This window comes from Pseudophryne corroboree, chromosome 1 (assembly GCF_028390025.1).
Source record: "Pseudophryne corroboree isolate aPseCor3 chromosome 1, aPseCor3.hap2, whole genome shotgun sequence".
Classification (NCBI taxonomy): Eukaryota; Metazoa; Chordata; class Amphibia; order Anura; family Myobatrachidae; genus Pseudophryne; species Pseudophryne corroboree.
Window position 1 is genome coordinate 977,080,628 of NC_086444.1, and position 22,630 is coordinate 977,103,257.

Here is a 22,630-nt window from a genome sequence, read left to right on the forward strand (position 1 = left end):
ACTATGTGGTAGATAATATACAGCATATTTGGGAAGTCCAGGACCAGGAAGGGAATAGGCACACCAAATGAGATAGATAATTAGGAGCCAACGGTACATTTTAGGCACTACACAGACTTGTCTCCTACTAGTGGTCTTTAAAGTGACATAAACTGTATTACATTCATATGTAAAGGGTTCCTTTTGAAAGGTAACAGCATGGAGTGAAGCCGTATCGGAGGTATACATTGAGCTGAAAAGCAGTGAATTGTACCTTTTTAAAAGCAATTTGTGCTTTGTCAACGCATTTCAACATTCCTATCACATTAAAGTGCTTTGAAAACCATCCCAAAGAATTTCCATAATATTATAGAAAACCAAAGTACTTCATATAGGCAGCATTCCTTTCTAATCTGTAATAAATTCTGTTCTCCGGTTAATAAACAGCTTTATATCTATTACCACATGAAAACTCCATGTTTAAGTATGACACACAGACAGTGAGCAGGCACAGTTATATTCAGCACTTTACGCCACTCTTTTTGGGGAAAGGATTTTAAACGCAATAAATAATGCACATGCAACAAGAAAACCCATATTAGAATATTAGAAAAATTATTAATGGTATATGTAACACAAGCATGACTTACTGATCGATTTAAAGGCATGAGCTGTCCCCTAATGGCATCATTCAGAAGAAGCTAGCCCCTTCCTCCATAACTTATTTCAAGGTAATCTGAAGTGCACGTTTCACAACAACTTATATCAGTTAAGTACGGTAGTAAAAGCTGCTATTTATGGACTTAAAACACATAACTACCCCAAAACAAAGATACCAACATTTACTCACTGCAAGAGGGAGATTTACACAAAAAATGTTGGACTAAAACATGTTTGCTTTATTCTTCCCACATCTAATTCTACTCCCCAATGGTCTATCCAGTTCCCTCTATTCCTTCATACACTCAAATGTCCTGTCTCTTCCCAGATATACTCTGATGCCCCATCCCCTACCCCCATCCGCCCCCTACACTGTATGAGAAGCTGTGAAGTCTGAGTGCCGTTACTGCTCCACCACAAAATAAAGATCACCTGCAAGTATGCGGCCAGTCTTTTTCACAATATCTCTGCATTCATTTCTGTGCTATTCACATCTATAATGCTTTCTTTTTCTTCACAAATTACATCTCCTTGAAAGGACCTCACATTACGTCAACACTTCATCAGTCCAAAGTCAGGACCATACATATCACTCCTCTAATTATGTAAAGTTCCATGCAGGAGCGTATAACACATAAATTGGCCTGTGTGCAGCGGGCATGCTTCTCTGAGCAGCAGGCCCATCCACCAGCAAGCGAGTCCCTCCTCTTCTACGGCGCCATCTTCCCAGTGCTATTTGGGAAGACGGTACGCAAAAAGCTTAGGCTCTGTCTAGCACAATACCAAAGACTTTGCTTTCACTGGGCGGTACTATATATCCATAGACGTAACTGGACAGATGAGGAGGGAGACACATGCCAGCACAAGGCATGTGTACTCTGAGTGTAGAGTGAGTGGTGCGAGGCCCATCTGACCTAGATGCCAGTATGCACTACACGCCCTGTAACCATTATAAGATTTCACACAATGGCCCTCATTCAGAGTTGTTCGCTCGCTAGCTGCTTTTAGCAGCATTGCAAACGCTAGGCCACCGCCCTCTGGGAGTGTATCTTAGCTTAGCAGACTAGCGAACGAAAGAGTAGCAGAACTGCTACTAAATATTTTCTTGCAGTTTCTGAGTAGCTCCAGACCTACTCCTAGATTGCGATCAGCTCGGTCAGTTTAGTTCCTGGTTTGACGTCACAAACACGCCCTGCATTCGGCCAGCCACTCCCCTGTTTCTCCAGACACTCCCGCGTTTTTTAGCACACTCCCGGAAAACGCTCAGTTACCACCCAGAAACGCCCCTTTCCTGTCAATCACTCACCGATCAGCAGTGCGACTGAAAAGTGCCGCAGGAACACCAACAAATCTACTAAGTTTTGTGTAAAACAACTTAGCGCATGCGCTCTGCATACCATGCGCATTTAGCAACAAATCGCAGCACAGCGAAAATCAGCAACGAGCGAACAACTCGGAATGACCACCAATATAAGCAAAATAACAAAATAATTCCAACATCTCTTCCACCCCACTGGTCATTTTCAGAATAAATAACAAGCAATAATTAATACAATGCATAATGATTTTCTTGCGCTTGACTCACCATGGACTGGTTTAGCAAAATAAGCCAACAAAAATAGGATTTTTAATTACCTACCGGTAAATCCTTTTCTCGTAGTCCGCAGAGGATACTGGGGTCCATTTAGTACTATGGAGTATAGACGGTTCCACTAGGAGCCATGGGCACTTTAAGAATTTGATAGTGTGGGCTGGCTCCTCCCTCTATGCCCCTCCTACCAGACTCAGTCTAGGAAACTGTGCCCGAGGAGACGGACATACTTCAAGAGAAGGATAGATAAGGATAGTGGTGAGATTCCGAACCAGCACACACAACAAGAGGAAAGCCAAGCTAACCAAACTTGAAACAGGAACAGCAACAGCTGAACCAACATTACTTAACCAAGTAACAGTGCAGGAAGAACGAAGCACTGGGCGGGCGCCTAGTATCCTCTACGGACTACGAGAAAATAAGAATTTACTCACCGGTAATTCTATTTCTTGTAGTCCGTAGTGGATGCTGGGAACTCCGTAAGGACCATGGGGAATAGCGGGCTCCGAAGGAGGCTGGGCACTCTAGAAAGATCTTAGACTACCTGGTGTGCACTGGCTCCTCCCACTATGACCCTCCTCCAAGCCTCAGTTAGGATACTGTGCCCGGACGAGCGTACACAATAAGGAAGGATTTTGAATCCCGGGTAAGACTCATACCAGCCACACCAATCACACCGTACAACTCGTGATATGAAACACAGTTAACAGTATGAAACAATAGAGCCTCTCAACAGATGGCTCAACAATAACCCGATTTAGTTAACAATAACTATGTACAAGTATTGCAGATAAACCGCACTTGGGATGGGCGCCCAGCATCCACTACGGACTACGAGAAAATAAGAATTTACTTACCGATAATTCTATTTCTCATAGTCCGTAGTGGATGCTGGGGACTCCGTAAGGACCATGGGGAATAGCGGCTCCGCAGGAGACTGGGCACATCTAAAGAAAGCTTTAGGACTATCTGGTGTGCACTGGCTCCTCCCCCTATGACCCTCCTCCAAGCCTCAGTTAGGATACTGTGCCCGGACGAGCGTACACAATAAGGAAGGATTTTGAATCCCGGGTAAGACTCATACCAGCCACACCAATCACACCGTATAACCTGTGATCTGAACCCAGTTAACAGCATGATAACAGAGGAGCCTCTGAAAGATGGCTCACAACAATAATAACCCAATTTTTGTAACAATAACTATGTACAAGTATTGCAGACAATCCGCACTTGGGATGGGCGCCCAGCATCCACTACGGACTATGAGAAATAGAATTATCGGTAAGTAAATTCTTATTTTCTCTAACGTCCTAAGTGGATGCTGGGGACTCCGTAAGGACCATGGGGATTATACCAAAGCTCCCAAACGGGCGGGAGAGTGCGGATGACTCTGCAGCACCAAATGAGAGAACTCCAGGTCCTCCTCAGCCAGGATATCAATTTTGTAGAATTTTACAAACGTGTTTGCTCCTGACCAAGTAGCTGCTCGGCAAAGTTGTAAAGCCGAGACCCCTCGGGCAGCCGCCCAAGATGAGCCCACCTTCCTTGTGGAGTGGGCATTTACAGATTTTTGGCTGTGGCAGGCCTGCCACAGAATGTGCAAGCTGAATTGTACTACAAATCCAACGAGCAATAGTCTGCTTAGAAGCAGGAGCACCCAGCTTGTTGGGTGCACACAGGATAAACAGCGAGTCAGATTTCCTGACTCCAGCCGTCCTGGAAACATATATTTTCAGGGCACTGACAACGTCTAGCAACTTGGAGGCCTCCAAGTCCCTAGTAGCCGCAGGCACCACCAATAGGTTGGTTCAGGTGAGACGCTGAAACCACCTTGGGGAGAAACTGAGGACGAGTCCTCAATTCCGCCCTGTCCGAATGGAAAATCAGATAAGGGCTTTTTCAGGATAAAGCCGCCAATTCTGACACGCGCCTGGCCCAGGCCAGGGCCAACAGCATGACCACTTTCCATGTGAGATATTTTAACTCCACAGATTTAAGTGGTTCAAACCAATGTGACTTTTGGAACCCAAAACTACATTCAGATCCCAAAGTGCCACTGGAGGCACAAAAGGAGGCTGTATATGCAGTACCCCTTTTACAAACGTCTGAACTTCAGGGACTGAAGCTAGTTCTTTTTGGAAGAAAATTGACACGGCCGAAATTTGAACCTTAATGGACCCCAATTTCAGGCCCATAGACACTCCTGTTTGCAGGAAATGTAGGAATCGACCCAGTTGAATTTCCTCCGTCGGGCCTTACTGGCCTCGCACCACGCAACATATTTTCGCCAATTGCGGTGATAATGTTTTTGCGGTTACATCCTTCCTGGCTTTGATCAGGATAGGGATGACTTCATCCGGAATGCCTTTTTTCCTTCAGGATCCGGCGTTCAACCGCCATGCCGTCAAACGCAGCCGCGGTAAGTCTTGGAACAGACAGGGTCCTTGCTGGAGCAGGTCCCTTCTTAGAGGTAGAGGCCACGGATCCTCCGTGAGCATCTCTTGAAGTTCCGGTTACCAAGTCCTTCTTGGCCAATCCGGAACCACGAATATAGTGCTTACTCCTCTCCATCTCATCAATCTCAGTACCTTGGGTATGAGAGGCAGAGGAGGGAACACATACCCTGACTGGTACACCCACGGTGTTACCAGAGCGTCTACAGCTTATTGCCTGAGGGTCCCTGGACCTGGCGCAATACCGGTCGAGTTTTTAATCATGTGGAAGACTTCTGGGTGAAGTCCCCACTCTCCCGGGTGGAGGTCGTGCTGAGGAAGTCTGCTTCCCAGTTGTCCACTCCCGGAATGAATACTGCTGACAGTGCTATCACATGATTTTCCGCCCAGCGAAGAATCCTTGCAGCTTCTGCCATTGCCCTCCTGCTTCTTGTGCCACCCTGTCTGTTTACGTGGGTGACTGCCGTGATGTTGTCCGACTGGATCAACACCGGCTGACCTTGAAGCAGAGGTCTTGCTAAGCTTAGAGCATTGTAAATGTCCCTTAGCTTCAGGATATTTATGTGAAGTGATGTCTCCAGGCTTGACCATAAGCCCTGGATATTCCTTCCCTGTGTGACTGCTCCCCAGCCTCGCAGGCTGGCATCCGTGGTCACCAGGACCCAGTCCTGAATGCCTAATCTGCGGCCCTCTAGAAGATGAGCACTCTGCAACCACCACAGGAGGGACACCCTTGTCCTTGGTGACAGGGTTATCCGCTGATGCATCTGAAGATGCGATCCGGACCATTTGTCCAGCAGGTCCCACTGGAAAGTTCTTGCGTGGAATCTGCCGAATGGGATTGCTTCGTAGGAAGCCACCATTTTACCCAGAACCCTTGTGCATTGATGCACTGAGACTTGGCTCGGTTTTAGGAGGTTCCTGACTAGCTCGGATAACTCCCTGGCTTTCTCCTCCGGGAGAAACACCTTTTTCTGGACTGTGTCCAGGATCATCCCTAGGAACAGAAGACACGTCGTCGGAACCAGGTGCGATTTTGGAATATTGAGAATCCAATCGTGCTGCCGCAACACTACCTGAGATAGTGCTACACCGACCTCCAACTGTTCCCTGGATCTTACCCTTATCAGGGAATTGTCCAAGGAAGGGATAACTAAAATTCACTTCCTTCGAAGGAATATCATTTCGGCCATTACCTTGGTAAAGACCCGGGGTGCCGTGTACCATCCATACGGCAGCGTCTGAACTGATAGTGACAGTTCTGTACCATAAACCTGAGGTACCCTTGGTGAGAAGGGTAAATTTTGACATGAAGGTAAGCATCCTTGATGTCCCGAGACATCATGTAGTCCCCTTCTTCCAGGTTCGCAATCACTGCTCTGAGTGACTCAATCTTGAATTTGAACCTCTGTACGTAAGTGTTCAAAGATTTTAGATTTAGAATCGGTCTCACCGAGCCGTCCGGCTTCGGTACCACAACAGTGTGGAATAATACCCCGTTCCCTGTTGCAGGAGGGGTATCTTGATTATCACCTGCTGGGAATACAGCTTGTGAATGGCTTCCAAAACTGTCTCCCTGTCAGAAGGAGACATCGGTAAAGCCGACTTTAGGAAACGGCGAGGGGGAGACGTCTCGAATTCTAATTTGTACCCCTGAGATATCACCTGAAGGATCCAGGGGTCTACTTGCGAGTGAGCCCACTGCGCGCTGAAATTCATTGAGACGGGCCCCCCACCGTGCCCGATTCTGCTTGTAAAGCCCCAGCGTATACTGAGGGCTTGGCAGAGGCGGGAGAGGGTTTCTGTTCCTGGGAACTGGCTGATTTCTGCAGCCTTTTTCCTCTCCCTCTGTCACGGGGCAGAAATGAGGAACCTTTTGTCCGCTTGTCCACGAAAAGACTGCGCCTGATAATACGGCGTCTTCTCATGTTGAGAGGCGACCTGGGGTACAAACGTGGAATTCCCAGCTGTTGCCGTGGCCACCAGGTCTGAAAGACCGACCCCAAATAACTCCTCCCTTAATAAAGCAAAACTTCCAAATGCCGTTTGGAATACGCATCACCTGACCACTGACGTGTCCATAACCCTCTACTGGTAGAAATGGACAACGCGCTTAGACTTGATGCCAGTCGGCAAATATTCCGCTGTGCATCACGCATATATAAAAATGCATCTTTTAAATGCTCTATAGGCAAAAATATACTGTCCCTATCTAGGGTATCAATATTTTCAGTCAGGGAATCCGACCACGCCAACCCAGCACTGCACATCCAGGCTGAGGCGATTGCTGGTCGCAGTATAACACCAGTATGTGTGTAAATACCTTTTAGGATACCCTCCTGCTTTCTATCAGCAGGATCCTTAAGGGCGGCCATCTCAGGCGAAGGTAGAGCCCTTACAAGCGTGTGAGCGCTTTATCCCCCCTAGGGGGTGTTTCCCAACGCACCCTAACCTCTGGCGGGAAAGGATATAATGCCAATAACATTTTAGAAATTATCCGTTGTTATCGGGGGAAACCCACGCATCATCACACACCTCATTTAATTTCTCAGATTCAGGAAAACTACAGGTAGTTTTTCCTCACCGAACATAATACCCCTTTTTTGGTGGTACTCGTATTATCAGAAATGTGTAAAACATTTTTCATTGCCTCAATCATGTAACGTGTGGCCCTACTGGAAGTCACATTCGTCTCTTCACCGTCGACACTGGAGTCAGTATCCGTGTCGGCGTCTATATCTGCCATCTGAGGTAACGGGCGCTTTAGAGCCCCTGACGGCCTATGAGACGTCTGGACAGGCACAAGCTGAGTAGCCGGCTGTCTCATGTCAACCACTGTCTTTTATACAGAGCTGACACTGTCACGTAATTCCTTCCAACAGTTCATCCACTCAGGTGTCGACCCCCTAGGGGGTGACATCACTATTACAGGCAATCTGCTCCGTCTCCACATCATTTTTCTCCTCATACATGTCGACACAAAAGTACCGACATACAGCACACACACAGGGAATGCTCTGATAGAGGACAGGACCCCACTAGCCCTTTGGGGAGACAGAGGGAGAGTTTGCCAGCACACACCAGAGCGCTATATATATACAGGGATAACCTTATATAAGTGTTTTTCCCCTTATAGCTGCTGTATAGTTAATACTGCGACTAATTAGTGCCCCCCTCTCTTTTTTTAACCCTTTCTGTAGTGTAGTGACTGCAGGGGAGAGACAGGGAGCTTCCCTCCAACGGAGCTGTGAGGGAAAATTGCGCCAGTGTGCTGAGGAGATAGGCTCCGCCCCTTTTTCGTGGACTTTTCTCCTGCTTTTTTATGGATTCTGGCAGGGGTTAAATGCATCCATATAGCCCAGGAGCTATATGTGATGCATTTTTTTTGCCATCCAAGGTGTTTTTATTGCGTCTCAGGGCGCCCCCCCCCCAGCGCCCTGCACCCTCAGTGACCGAAGTGTGAAGTGTGCTGAGAGCAATGGCGCACACAGCTGCAGTGCTGTGCGCTACCTTGTTGAAGACAGGACGTCTTCTGCCGCCGATTTTCCGGACCTCTTCTGCCTTCTGGCTCTGTAAGGGGGCCGGCGGCGCGGCTCTGGGACCCATCCAAGCTGGGCCTGTGATCGTCCCTCTGGAGCTAATGTCCAGTAGCCTAAGAAGCCCAATCCACTCTGCACGCAGGTGAGTTCGCTTCTTCTCCCCTTAGTCCCTCGATGCAGTGAGCCTGTTGCCAGCAGGTCTCACTGAAAATAAAAAACCTAATCTAAAACTTTCACTAAGAAGCTCAGGAGAGCCCCTAGTGTGCACCCTTCTCGTTCGGGCACAGAGATCTAACTGAGGCTTGGAGGAGGGTCATAGGGGGAGGAGCCAGTGCACACCAGATAGTCCTAAAGCTTTCTTTAGATGTGCCCAGTCTCCTGCGGAGCCGCTATTCCCCATGGTCCTTACGGAGTCCCCAGCATCCACTTAGGACGTTAGAGAAATAGAATTACCGGTGAGTAAATTCTTATTTTCTCTAACGTCCTAGTGGATGCTGGGAACTCCGTAAGGACCATGGGGATTATACCAAAGCTCCCAAACGGGCGGGAGAGTGCGGATGACTCTGCAGCACCGAATGAGAGAACTCCAGGTCCTCCTCAGCCAGGGTATCAAATTTATAGAATTTTGCAAACGTGTTTGCCCCTGACCAAGTAGCAGCTCGGCAAAGTTGTAAAGCCGAGACCCCTCGGGCAGCCGCCCAAGATGAGCCCACCTTCCTTGTGGAATGGGCATTGACAGATTTTGGCTGTGGCAGGCCTGCCACAGTATGTGCAAGCTGAATTGTACTACAAATCCAACGAGCAATAGTCTGCTTAGAAGCAGGAGCACCCAGCTTGTTGGGTGCATACAGGATAAACAGCGAGTCAGATTTTCTGACTCCAGCCGTCCTGGAAACATATATTTTCAGGGCCCTGACAACGTCTAGCAACTTGGAGTCCTCCAAATCCTTAGTAGCCGCAGGCACCACAATAGGCTGGTTCAGGTGAAACGCTGACACCACCTTAGGGAGAAACTGGGGACGAGTCCTCAATTCTGCCCTATCCATATGGAAAATCAGATAAGGGCTTTTACATGATAAAGCCGCCAACTCTTACACTCGCCTGGCTGAAGCCAAGGCCAATAACATGACCACTTTCCACGTGAGATATTTCAGATCCACGGTTTTTAGTGGCTCAAACCAATGTGATTTTAAGAAACTCAACATCACGTTGAGATCCCAAGGTGCCACAGGAGGCACAAATGGGGGCTGAATATGCAGCACTCCTTTCACAAATGTCTGAACTTCAGGTACTGAAGCTAGTTCTTTTTGAAAGAAAATTGACAGAGCCGAGATCTGTACCTTAATGGAGCCCAGTTTTAGGCCCATATTCACTCCTGCTTGCAGGAAATGCAGAAATCGACCTAGTTGAAATTCCTCTGTTGGGGCCTTTTTGGCCTCGCACCATGCAACATATTTCCGCCATATGCGGTGATAATGCTTTGCCGTAACATCTTTCCTGGCTTTAATAAGCGTAGGAATGACTTCCTCCGGAATGCCCTTTTCCTTCAGGATCCGGCGTTCAACCGCCATGCCGTCAAACGCAGCCGCGGTAAGTCTTGGAACAGACAGGGGCCCTGCTGCAGCAGGTCCTGTCTGAGCGGCAGAGACCACGGGTCCTCTGAGATCATCTCTTGAAGTTCCGGGTACCACGCTCTTCTCGGCCAATCCGGAACCACGAGAATTGTGTTTACTCCTCGCTTTCTTATTATTCTCAATACCTTTGGTATGAGAGGTAGAGGAGGGAACACATAAACTGACCGGTACACCCACGGTGTCACTAGAGCGTCCACAGCTATCGCCTGAGGGTCTCTTGACCTGGCGCAATACTTCTCTAGTTTTTTGTTTAGGCGGGACGTCATCATGTCCACCTGTGGACGACCCGATTGATTTACAATCATTTGGAAGACTTCTGGATGAAGTCCCCACTCTCCCGGGTGGAGGTCGTGCCTGCTGAGAAAGTCTGCTTCCCAGTTGTCCACTCCCGGGATGAACACTGCTGACAGTGCTAGTACATGATTTTCCGCCCATCGGAGAATTTTTGTGGCTTCTGCCATCGCCGTCCTGCTTCTTGTGCCGCCCTGTCGATTCACATGGGCGACTGCCGTGATGTTGTCTGACTGGATCAGCACCGGCTGGTGTAGGAGCAGGGATTTTGCTTGACTTAGGGCATTGTAAATGGCCCTTAGTTCCAGAATATTTATGTGAAGGGCAGTCTCCTTGGAAATTTCTTCCCTTTGTGACTGCCCCCCAGCCTCGTAGGCTGGCATCCGTGGTCACCAGGACCCAGTCCTGTATGCCGAATCTGCGGCCCTCCAGAAGATGAGCACTGTGCAGCCACCACAGAAGAGACACCCTGGTTCGTGGAGACAGTGTTATTAAACGATGCATCTGAAGATGCGATCCGGACCACTTGTCCAACAGGTCCCACTGAAAAATTCTGGCATGGAACCTGCCGAATGGAATTGCTTCGTAAGAAGCTACCATCTTTCCCAGGACCCGCGTGCAGTGATGCACCGATACCTGTTTTGGTTTTAGGAGGTCTCTGACTAGAGAAGACAACTCCCTGGCTTTCTCCTCCGGGAGAAACACTTTTTTCTGGGCCGTGTCCAGAATCATTCCCAGGAACATTAGACGTGTCGTGGGGACCAGCTGTGACTTTGGGATATTCAGAATCCAACCGTGCTGGCTCAGCACTTCCTGAGATAGTGCTACTCCCACTAACAACTGTTCCTTGGATCGTGCCTTTATTAGGAGATCGTCCAAGTATGGGATAATTAAAACTCCCTTTTTTCGAAGGAGTATCATCATTTCCGCCATAACCTTGGTAAATACCCTCGGTGCCGTGGAGAGTCCAAACGGCAGCGTCTGGAATTGGTAATGGCAATCCTGTACCACAAATCTGAGGTACTCCTGGTGAGAATTGTAAATGGGGACATGCAGGTAAGCATCCTTGATGTCCAGGGATACCATGTAATCCCCCTCGTCCAGGCTTGCAATAACCGCCCTGAGCGATTCCATCTTGAACTTGAATTTTTTTATGTATGTGTTCAAGGATTTCAAATTTAAAATGGGTCTCACCGAACCGTCCGGTTTCGGCACCACAAATAGTGTGGAATAGTAACCCCGGCCTTGTTGAAGTAGGGGTACCTTGATTATCACCTGCTGGGAATACAGCTTGTGAATCGCTGCTAGCACCGCCTCCCTGTCTGAGGGAGCAATCGGCAAGGCGGATTTTAGGAAACGGCGGGGTGGAATCGCCTCGAATTCCAGCCTGTATCCCTGAGATACTATTTGAGGGATCCAGGGATCCACCTGTGAGCGAGCCCACTGATCGCTGAAATTCCTGAGGCGGGCCCCCACCGTACCTGGCTCCGCCTGTGAAGCCCCACCGTCATGCGGCGGACTTGGAAGAGGAAACGGGGGAGGACTTTTGTTCCTGGGAACCTGCTGTTTGCTGCAGCCTTTTCCCTCTGCCTCTGCCTCTTGACAGAAAAGACCCTCCTTTTCCCCGCTTATTTTTCTGGGACCGAAAGGACTGAACCTGATAAAATGGCGCCTTCTTAGGCTGTGAGGGGACATGGGGTAAAAATGCTGACTTCCCAGACGTTGCTGTGGAAACTAGGTCGGAGAGACCATCCCCAAATAATTCCTCCCCCTTATAAGGCAAAACTTCCATGTGCCTTTTGGAATCTGCATCTCCAGTCCACTGGCGAGTCCATAAGCATCTCCTAGCAGAGATGGATAATGCACTTACTTTAGATGCCAGCCGGCAGATTTCCCTCTGTGCATCTCTCATGTATAAGACTGAGTCTTTGATATGGTCAATTGTTAGCAGGATCGTGTCTCTGTCTAACGTGTCAATATCTTCTGACAGTTTATCTGACCACGCAGCGGCAGCACTGCACATCCATGCTGACGCAATAGCTGGTCTGAGTATAATGCCTGAGTGTGTATATACAGACTTCAGGATCGCCTCCTGCTTTCTATCAACAGGTTCCTTAAGGGCGGCCGTATCCTGGGACGGTAGTGCCACCTTTTTAGACAAACGTGTGAGCGCTTTATCCACCTTCGGTGGTGTTTCCCAACGTAACCTATCCTCTGGCGGGAAAGGGAACGCCATTAGTAGCTTCTTAGGAATTACCAATTTCTTATCAGGGGAAGCCCACGCTTCTTCACACACTTCATTTAATTCATCTGATGGGGGAAAAACTACAGGTAGTTTTTTCTCCCCAAACATAATACCCTTTTTTGTGGTACCTGGATGTAAATCAGAAATATTTAACACCTCTTTCATTGCCTCAATCATGCAGTGAATGGCCTTAACGGGCATTAAATTTGACTCATCGTCGTCGACACTGGTGTCAGTATCCGTGTCGACATCTACTTGTGCCACCTGAGATAGCGGGCGTTTCAGAGCCCCTGATGACTTTTGAGACACCTGGACAGGCACGAGCTGAAGACTCGGCTGTCCCACAGTCGGCATGTCGTCAAATTTTTTATGTAAGGAGTCTATACGTGCACTCATTTTCTGCCATAATACCATCCACTCAGGTGTCTGACCCCCAGGGGGTGACATCCCTGCTAAAGGCATCTGCTCCCCCTCCACATCATTATCCTCCTCAAACATGTCGACACAGCCGTACCGACACACTCCACACACACAGGGAATGCTCCAACAGAGGACAGGACCCACAAAAGCCCTTTGGGGGGACAGAGTAAGAGTATGCCAGCACACACCAGAGCGCTATATATATACAGGGTCTAACTGAGTTATGTCCCTAATAGCTGCTTTTCAATATAATATACTGTATACAGTGCCAATTTTAATGCCCCCCCTCTCTTTTCCCTCTTACTGTACTGTAGAATTGCAGGGAAGAGCCAGGGAGCTTCCTTCCAGCCGAGCTGTGAGGGAAAAATGGCGCCAGTGTGCTGAGGAGATAGGCTCCGCCCCTTTTTCGCGGCGTATTCTCCCGCTTTTTATGGGATTCTGGCAGGGGTATTTACCTCATATATAGCCCCAGGGGCTATATATTGAGGTATTTTAGCCAGCCAAGGTGTTTTTATTGCTGCCTCAGGGCGCCCCCCCCCCAGCGCCCTGCACCCTCAGTGACCGGAGTGTGAAGTGTGTATGAGGAGCAATGGCGCACAGCTGCAGTGCTGTGCGCTACCTTGGTGAAGACAGGATGTCTTCATGCCGCCGATTTTCCGGACCATCTTCTTGCTTCTGGCTCTGTAAGGGGGACGGCGGCGCGGCTCCGGGACCGAACATCAAGGCTGGGCCTGCGGTCGATCCCTCTTAAGCTAATGGTGTCCAGTAGCCTAAGAAGCCCAATCCGGCTGCAAGCAGGCGAGTTCGCTTCTTCTCCCCTTAGTCCCTCGCTGCAGTGAGCCTGTTTTAGACTATAACTTTCTAAGAGCTCAGGAGAGCCCCTAGTGTGCATCCAACCTTGGCCGGGCACGAAATCTAACTGAGGCTTGGAGGAGGGTCATAGTGGGAGGAGCCAGTGCACACCAGGTAGTCTAAGATCTTTCTAGAGTGCCCAGCCTCCTTCGGAGCCCGCTATTCCCCATGGTCCTTACGGAGTTCCCAGCATCCACTAGGACGTCAGAGAAAAGGATTTACAGGAAGGTAATTAAAATCCTCTTTTCTCTTACATCCTAGAGGATACTGGGGTCCATTTAGTACCATGGGGATGTACCAAAGCTCCCATACCGGGTGGGAGAGTGCTGAGGTTCCTGCAGAACTGATTGACCAAACTGAAGGTCCTCAGAGGCCAAAGTAACGAACTTGTAGAACTTAGCAAACGTGTTCGAACCTGACCAAGTAGCTGCTCGGCAGAGCTGTAAAGCCGAGACACCCAGGGCAGCCGCCCAGGAAGAACCCACCGACCTAGTAGAGTGGGCCTGTACAGATTTTGGACACAGCAAACCTGCCGTGGAATAAGCATGCTGAATAGTAAGCCTGATACAGTGTGCAATGGACTGCTTTGAAGCAGGACACCTAATTTTATTAGGATCATAAAGAACAAACAGAGAGACAGATTTTCTGTGACGAGCTGTTCGCTTTACATACACCTTCAAAGACCTCACAACATCCAAAGGTTGTCGGCGACAACCGGAACCACAATAGGTTGGTTGATATGAAATTCGGACACCATTTTAGGAAGAAATTGCTGACGAATTCTGAGGTCAGCTCTGTCCTCATGGAAAATTAAATAGGGACTTTTGTGAGACAAAGCCCTCAGCTCCGACACACGTCTTGCTGAAGCCAAGGCTAACAGTATGACGGTCTTCCACGTAAGATATTTTTTACGTCCACCTCCTGTAACGGTTCAAACCAGTCCGATTGGAGGAACTGCAACACCACATTGAGATCCGAAGGTGCCGTGGGAGACACAAAGGGAGGTTGGATGTGCAGAACACCTTTCAAGCAGAGGTGTAGCCACGGCGCCCGGAGCATGTGCGTGCAATGGCGCCCCCCCAAGTGTGCACATAGGAATAAATTAAAGAGGTATTTCCCCATGACCGCCTCCTCCCTGTGTATCCCCATGGCTGCCTCCCCCAGTGTCTCCCCATGGCTGCCTCCCCCCCCTTTAGCTCCCCAAGACTGTCCCCCTCCCCCCCCTCTGTATTCCCATGGCTGCCTTTCCCCTGTGTCTTTCCATAGCTCCCCCCCATGTCTTGTCTCCGCATGGCTGCCCCGTGTATCTGCATAGCTGCCCCCCCCCCCAGATCTCCCCATGACCGTCCCCCCCTCTGTATCCCCATGGCTCCCCCCCATGTCTTGTCTCCGCATGGCTGCCCCGTGTCTCTGCATAGCTGCCCCCCCCCCCCCCCCCGTGTCTCTGCATGGCTGCCCCCCCCGGATCTCCCCATGACCGCCTCCCCCCTGTGTATCCCCATGGCTGCCTCCCCCAGTGTCTCCCCATGGCTGCCTTCCCCCCCTTTAGCTCCCCAAGACCAGCTCCCCAAGACCGTCTCCCTCCCCCTCTGTATTCCATTTGCTGCCTGTCCCCTGTGTTTTTCCATGGCTCCCCTCATGTCTTGTCTCCGCATGGCTGCCCCCTGTGTCTCTGCATAGCTGCCCCCCCCCGTGTCTCTGCATGGCTGCCCCCCCCCCCCCCGGATCTCAGCATGGCTCCCCCCCCCCCTGGTGCGCCTCTGCATGGCTGCCCCCCCGTGTCTCAGCATGGCTGCCCCCTCCCTGTGTCTCGGCATGGCTGTTCCCCCCTGTATCTCGGCATGGCTGCCCCCCCCCCCCTGTGTCTCAGCATGGCTGCAAACGCCCCCCCCCCCCCCATGTCTCTGCACGGCTGCACCCCCCACCTGTGTCTCAGCATGGCTGCTCCCCCCGTGTCTCGGCACGGCTGCCCTCCTATGTCTATGCATGGCTGCCCCCCCCCCCCCCCCCTGTTTCTCAATATGGCTACCCCCCCCCCCCTGTGTCTCGGTATGACTGCCCCCCCCCTTACCCTCCCCCCAGTGTCTCAGCATGGCTGCCCCCTCCCTGTGTCTTGGCATGGCTGTTCCCCCCTGTATCTCGGCATGGCTGCCCCCCCCCCCTGTGTCTCAGCATGGCTGCAAACCCCCACCCCGTGTCTCTGCATGGCTGCCCCACCTCCTGCAGAGAAGCCGCCGAGAGTTGCTACTGGCAGGACTGCGGACGCGGCGCCCTTGCCAGAGACAGGCGCCTGGAGTATTAGAAGAAAACACAGTAGCTGCGCTAACGTAATTGTGATTAATAAACTACACGGGGGGGGGGTAGCCACACTGAGACGCAGGGGGAGGGCAGCTATGCTGAGACACGGGGGGGCAGCCATGCAATGACATAGGAGGGCAGCCATGCAGAGACGGGGGGGGGGGGGGGTTTGCAGCCATTCTGAGACACGGGGGGGGGCAGCCATGCACAGGGGGGGGGCAGCCATGCAGATGAACGGAGTGGGGGGGCCTTGGGGGGCAGCCATGCAGAGGCACAGGGGGGGGGGGGAGCCATGCTGAGATCCGGGTGGGGAGAGGGGGGCAGCCATGCAGAGGCAGGGGGAGGGGAAGCCATGTTGAGTTCCGGTGGGGCAGCCATGCAGAGCCACGGGGGGGGGGGGGGGGGGGGAGCTATGCAGAGACAAGACATGGGGGGGGGGGGAGCCATGGAAAGACACAGGGGAAAGGCAGCCATGGGAATACAGAGGGGGAGGAGACAGTCTTGGGGAGCTAAAGGGGGGGAAGGCAGCCATGGGGAGACACTGGGGGAGGCAGCCATGGGGATACACAGGGGGGAGGCGGTCATGGGGAGATCCGCGGGTGCGGCCACGCAGAGACACGGGGGGGGGGGGGGGGGGCAGTTATGCAGAGACACAGGGGGCAGCCATGCGGAGACCAGACATGGGGGGGAGCCATGGAAAGACACAGGGGCAAGGCAGCCATGGGAATACAGAGGAGGGGGAGACTGTGGCTGGTTTTAAATAACCTTAAGAGACACTCTCAAGGGACTACACCTCTAGCGGCCCGAATGTGGTAAAGTTAATTGATAGGACTGTGCCGTCAGTCCGTCTCCACTTATTCACCCGTCTGCATTCCAGTTTATTCCGTTCAGGAACTGATTACACTGATGTAGGCAGCTGTAATTGTGACCCTTTAATACTTTTCCATTTTATTTATTATGATTTTTACCATCAGCTGTATGTGTTTTAATGTAGTTTTTAATTGTATATTCTATTAAATGAGAATTATTTTTATCACTCAATCCTTCTTAGTATATTAATCACAATTACGTTAGCGCTGCTACTGTGTTTTCTTTTGTGTATTGGTTCTTGGGTGTGACTACCCCAAGTATTTAGCAGCAGCATTAGAGCAACAGCACCTATTAGCGCCTGATCGTTTATCTTTTTGGTATTTTGTCTCGCCTGGCGTATGAGTTCCACTTGCGCCACCCTCGCTACGCCCCTGCTTTCAAGAACGTCTGGACCTCAGGGAGAGAAAACAATAGTTTCTGAAAGAAAATGGACAAGGCCGAAATCTGGACTTTTATGGAGCCCAGACGCAGGCCCACATCCACGCCTGCCTGCAGAAAAAGCAGGAAATGTCCTAGATGAAATTCCACAGCAGAATAATTTCTGCTCTCACACCAAGAGACGTATTTCTTCCAAATACGATGGTAATGCTTAGACGTTACCCCCTTCCTGGCTTGGATCATAGTCGGGATAACCTTGTGAGAGATCCCTCTCCTGGCTAGAATCAGCTGCTCAACATCCATGCCGTCAAACGTAGCCGCTGTAAGTCCTGAAAGACAAACGGGCCCTGTTATAGAAGAGGCCACAGATCTTTGAGAGCATCTCCAGAAGGTCCGCATACCAGGCCCTTCTTGGCCAGTCCAGAGCAATGAATATTCCTAGAATCTTTTCCAATTTTATTCTCTTTAGAATTCTTGGGATCCGAGGAAGTGGAGGAAAAACGTACACCATCTGATAGACCCATGGCGTCGTCAAGGCATCCACCGCCCCTGTGGGTCTCTCGACCTGGAACAATACCGCTTGAGCTTCTTGTTGAGATGAGAAGCCATCATGTCGCTCTGTGGATATCCCCATCGACTTGTCAAGCACCTGAACACTTCCGGGTGAAGGCCCCACTCCCCTAGGTGCAGGTCGTGTCTGCTGAGGAAGTCTGTTTCCCAGTTGTCTACTCCCGGAATGAAGACCACTGACAACGCCACAGCGTTTCTTTCTGCCTAGAGGTGAATTCTTGACACCTCTGACATTGCTGCTCTGCTTTTCGTTCCGCCCTGTCGGTTTATGTACGTCACTGCCGTCACATTGTCCGACTGGACCTGAATGACCTGATCTTGAAGATGTGAGGCCTAGAGAAGGGCATTGTACATGGCCCTGGGTTCCAGAATGTTGATTGGAAGGACGACTTCCTGACTTGACCATCTTCCTTGAAACTGCACCCTCTGAGTGACTGCTCCCCAACCTGAGGCTTGCGTCTGTGGTTAACAGAATCCAGTAATGAAATCCGAACCTCCAACCCTCGACGAGGTGAGAAGTCTGTAGCCACCACAGAAGGGAGATCCTGGCTTTTGGCAACAGACGGATCCTCTGGTGCATATGAATATGCGATCCGGACCATTTGTCCAACAGATCGAGTGGGAAGGGTCTTGCGTGAAACCTTCCATATTGAAGAGCCTTGTAAGAGGCCACCATTTTCCCCAGAAGGCGAATGCACAGATATACCGACACCCGGGTTCAGGACATCCCAAACCATCGACTGGATTACCAATGCCTATCATTCCCAAGAAAGGGAGTCTCCTTGTTGGCTCTAGGTGAGACTTTGGAAGGTTCAGAATCCACCCGTGATCCTGGAGGAGTTTGGTTGAGAGACCAAGGCTATCCAGCAACTTTTCCTTGGACGGTGCTTTTATCAGTAGATCGTCCAGGTACGGAATTATGTTCACTCCCTGTTTGCGGAGTAGAAACATCATCGCTGCCATTAGCTTGGTGAACACCCTCGGTGCCGTGGAGAGACCAAATGGCAGGGCCTGGAACTGGTACTGACAGTCCTGCAATGCAAACCGTAGATAAGCCTAATGAGGCGGCCAGATCGGAATGTGAAGGTACGCATCCTTGATATCCAGAGACACTAGGAATTCCCCTTCCTCCAGACCTGAGATCACCGCTCTCAGAGACTCCATCTTGAATTTGAACACTCGTAAGTACGGGTTCAAAGATTTGAGGTCCAGAATCAGTCTTACCGAACTGCCCGGTTTCGGCACTACAAACAAGTTAGAGTAGTACCCCTTGTTGAGCAGATGAGGTGGAACTGGAACAATGACGTGAGTCTGTACCAGTTTTTGAATGGCATGCTGTAAAGTAATACTTGCCTCTTGTGAAACTGGCAAGCCTGATTTAAAGACTCTGATGTGGGAGCTTATGGAACTCCAGTCTGTAGCCCTGGGAAATATCTATGACCCGGGGATCCTGGCACGAACGTGACCAGATCTGACTGAAGAATTGTAGGCGGGCTCCCACCTGACAGCCTTCCAGGCATTGCTGTCCACCGTCATGCTGAAGTCTTTGAGGAAGCAGGGCGCTCTTCCTGAGCACCTGCAGTTGCTGGTTTGCGTGGTTTACCTCTTGCGCCGCTGGAGGATGTAGAAGCACCTCTGAATTTGTCCTTGAACTTGGCCGTCCGAAAGGACTGTAACTCACAGTAGAAGCTGAAGAAGTCTTCTTGGTTGGGGGGGCTGCGGAAGGAAGATACGTAGACTTACCTGCAGTAGCTGTGGATATCCATATGTCTAGTTCATCTCCAAACAAGGCCTCTCCTGTGAATGGTAGGCCTTCCACGCCTTTCCTGGAGTCCGCGTCAGCAGTCCACTGGCGTAGCCACAAGCCCCTGCGTGCCGACACTGCCATAGCGGTGGTATGTGCGTTAAGCAAGCCTATCTTTTTTATGGCTTCCACCATAAAGTTCAGAGTCCTGTATATGCTGCAGGAGTAAGACATCATTACCCCCTAGACAAGGAATCTAACCCCTCAATTAGGTTACCTGACCATTTTGCACTGGCTTTTGTGATCCACACACATGCAATAGTGGGTCTTTGAGCCACCCCAGCAGCTGTGTACAATGATTTGAGTGTAGTCTCAATTTTAGAATCAGCCGTGTCTTTTAGGGAGGCTGCACCAGGAACAGGCAATACAATTTTACGTGACAGCCTAGAGACTGATGCGTCCACTATCGTGGATTTTCCCTATCCTCCAGAGGAAAGGGAAAAGATGAGAGTTAAGCCCAGTACCCGCCGCTCAGCACAGCGCGATCTGTGCTGAGCGTGCGGGGGGAGACGGGGGGCGCTCACTTCACCCAGCGGGTGAAGTGAGCGACCCGCTAGATTGGCCTGCATGCAGGCCAATCTAGCAGCAGCGATAGCGATGCGCGGGGCTGCGCATCGCTATCAGGGGTACTCACGGAGCGATCAGGCTTAAATTCTAATCAATCTAGTCAGATTGCTTAGAATATCGCTCCGTGAACCTTTTAGGGATCTGAAATTTCTTATCAGGATTACCCCGTGCTTCTTCTAACAGGGTATTCAATTCCTTTGACACAGGAAAAGTGACTGAGGACTTCTATTTTACATTAAAATAAGATTCCTCACACTCCGTTGACACCTTATCAGGAATATGCAGAACATCTCTGATAGCCTCTATAAGAGCCTCTATTCCCGGTGACAGAGCCGCAACCCCCCCTCCAAGTCCACCTCACCCTCCTCCACGTCTGACCCATCAGCGTCAGAGTCAGATTGCAGGATATGGGCCAGAGATCGCTTTTGCGGAAAAATGGGTGGGGATTAAGACGCTGTTTTGGGGATTGAGTCTCTGTTCATAAACTCATTCACAGTCTGTTTTAAGTCTTGCGTCTTTCTCATTGCGGGACAATTTTGTAGAAAGAGTGGAGATCATTCCTTTAAGAGAATTAGGAGGTCATTCCGAGTTGATCGCTAGCTGCTTTTGTTCGCTGCGCAGCGATCAGGCAAAAAATCTGCACTTCTGCGCATGCAGCGCAATGCGCACGCGCGTCGTACTATTACAACGAACAATGTAGTTTCACACAAGGTCTAGCGAAGCTTTTCAGTCGCACTGCTGGCCGCAGAGTGATTGACAGGAAGAGGGCGTTTCTGGGTGTCAACTGGCCGTTTTCAGGGAGTGTTCGAAAAAACGCAGGCGTGCCAGGAAAAACGCAGGCGTGGCTAGGCGAACGCAGGGTGTGTTTGTGATGTCAAAACAGGAACTGAACAGTCTGAAGTGATCGCAAGCGCTGAGTAGGTCTGAGCTACTCTGAAACTGCACAAAATTATTTTGTAGCCACTCTGCGATCCTTTCGTTTGCACTACTGCTAAGCTAAAATACACTCCCAGGCGGCATAGCGTTTGCACGGCTGCTAAAAACTGCTAGCGAGCGAACAACTCGGAATGACCACATTAACCCACTCCGGTTCAGCCCCGCTGTTCTGTGAACCCTGAGTACCTAGAGGAACACTCCGCTGTACAAGAAACACACTCTTTGCCTGACATAATGTAAATGTGACAGAGCACACACACACACACGAAAAGGTTAAGCACAAGTAACCCACAAAAAGCCCTTCAGGGAGACAAAGCGTTGTTTGGAGCCAGCCCCCACTGCGCCCTTGCCGCTAATGCCAAGCTTAGCCGGGTCGCAGACTAAGTACCCTGATAGGGGCTTAGTACACTAATAGTCACTCTCCCCCCCCCCCTCTATGAGGTAATTTTGAGTCACACTGGAGGAGCTGCGCGTCCCTGTCAGTCAGTGTCTGTGTCCACTGCAGAGGGAAAATGGCGCTGGTGAGCTGCTGGATCCTATCATAGTGAAGCTCCGTCCCTTCAATGGCACGCGGTTTTAAGGCTGTTGTGCCAGTATGAGTACTGTGTACAGCGTACTGAGATGCAGTTGTGTACTGTGTCTGGAGACGCATTCCACCCCGTGTAGAAGCCTTGCATCTCCATACCCTCATGCCGCCATAATGGCCGGCGCCCCGCTAGCCAGGACGCCGCCTCAGTACTCACCACTCTAACTTCTTCTGGCTCTGTTAGGGGTGGCGGCGTGCTGCAGGACTGTACACTTGCCAGGGTGGGGCTTGCGAATAGATCCCTAAGGAGCTCAGTGTGCTGTCAGCGGGGAACAGGACCATTAACCCTTCAAGAGGTTGGGACGTCCCCCCCCCCCCTAAGTACCATGAAGCAGGCAGGCTGGTGCTAACCAGCCTTGCCTGAAAATAACAAACATAAAAATAAATGCAGAAAACTCTTCAGGAGCTTCCTTCAGCGTGACCAGCTCCTCCGGGCACATTTTCTAAACTGAGTCAGGTAGGAGGGGCATAGAGGGAGGCGCCAGCGCACACTATCAAATTCTTAAAGTGCCCAAGGCTCTTAGTGGACCCGCTTATACCACATGGTACTAAATGGACCCCAGTGTTCTCTAGGGCGTAAGAGAAAATAAGTGCAAGTTTTCACGACACCCTAGATAATTCAGTAATTTCACCTGGCTTGTCCAAATGGCTTTTGCATTTTCCATCCCTCCCTCACTATAGCACAGTTAGTTCAGGCGTTGGCACCTCCTGCAATCTTTTGTCTGCCAGTACTTACTGTATATCGCACATTGCCTCAATATTGTCATAATACTTGTTTATCTCCTGTAAGGTGCTTCCAAATGGGTCTTTCCTCTTGCCATACATGTCCTACATGTGACAAAGTAACTGCTGATACCGTATTTACCACTGCTTGTGGGAATGCCCCTTAGATATTTCTGTCACTCAGAACGACAGTGTGCAGAATAACACTTGATGCATGTCGTCTCATTTACCCCA

The 22,630-nt window shown here is 50.4% G+C and overlaps 1 protein-coding gene across 2 annotated transcripts in view; it reads right to left on the reverse strand.

Moving 5' to 3' along the window:
- Window positions 1-22,630, reverse strand: part of MND1 (meiotic nuclear divisions 1) — a 267,374-nt gene that overhangs the window by 67,122 nt on the left and 177,622 nt on the right. The window lies entirely within an intron of this gene.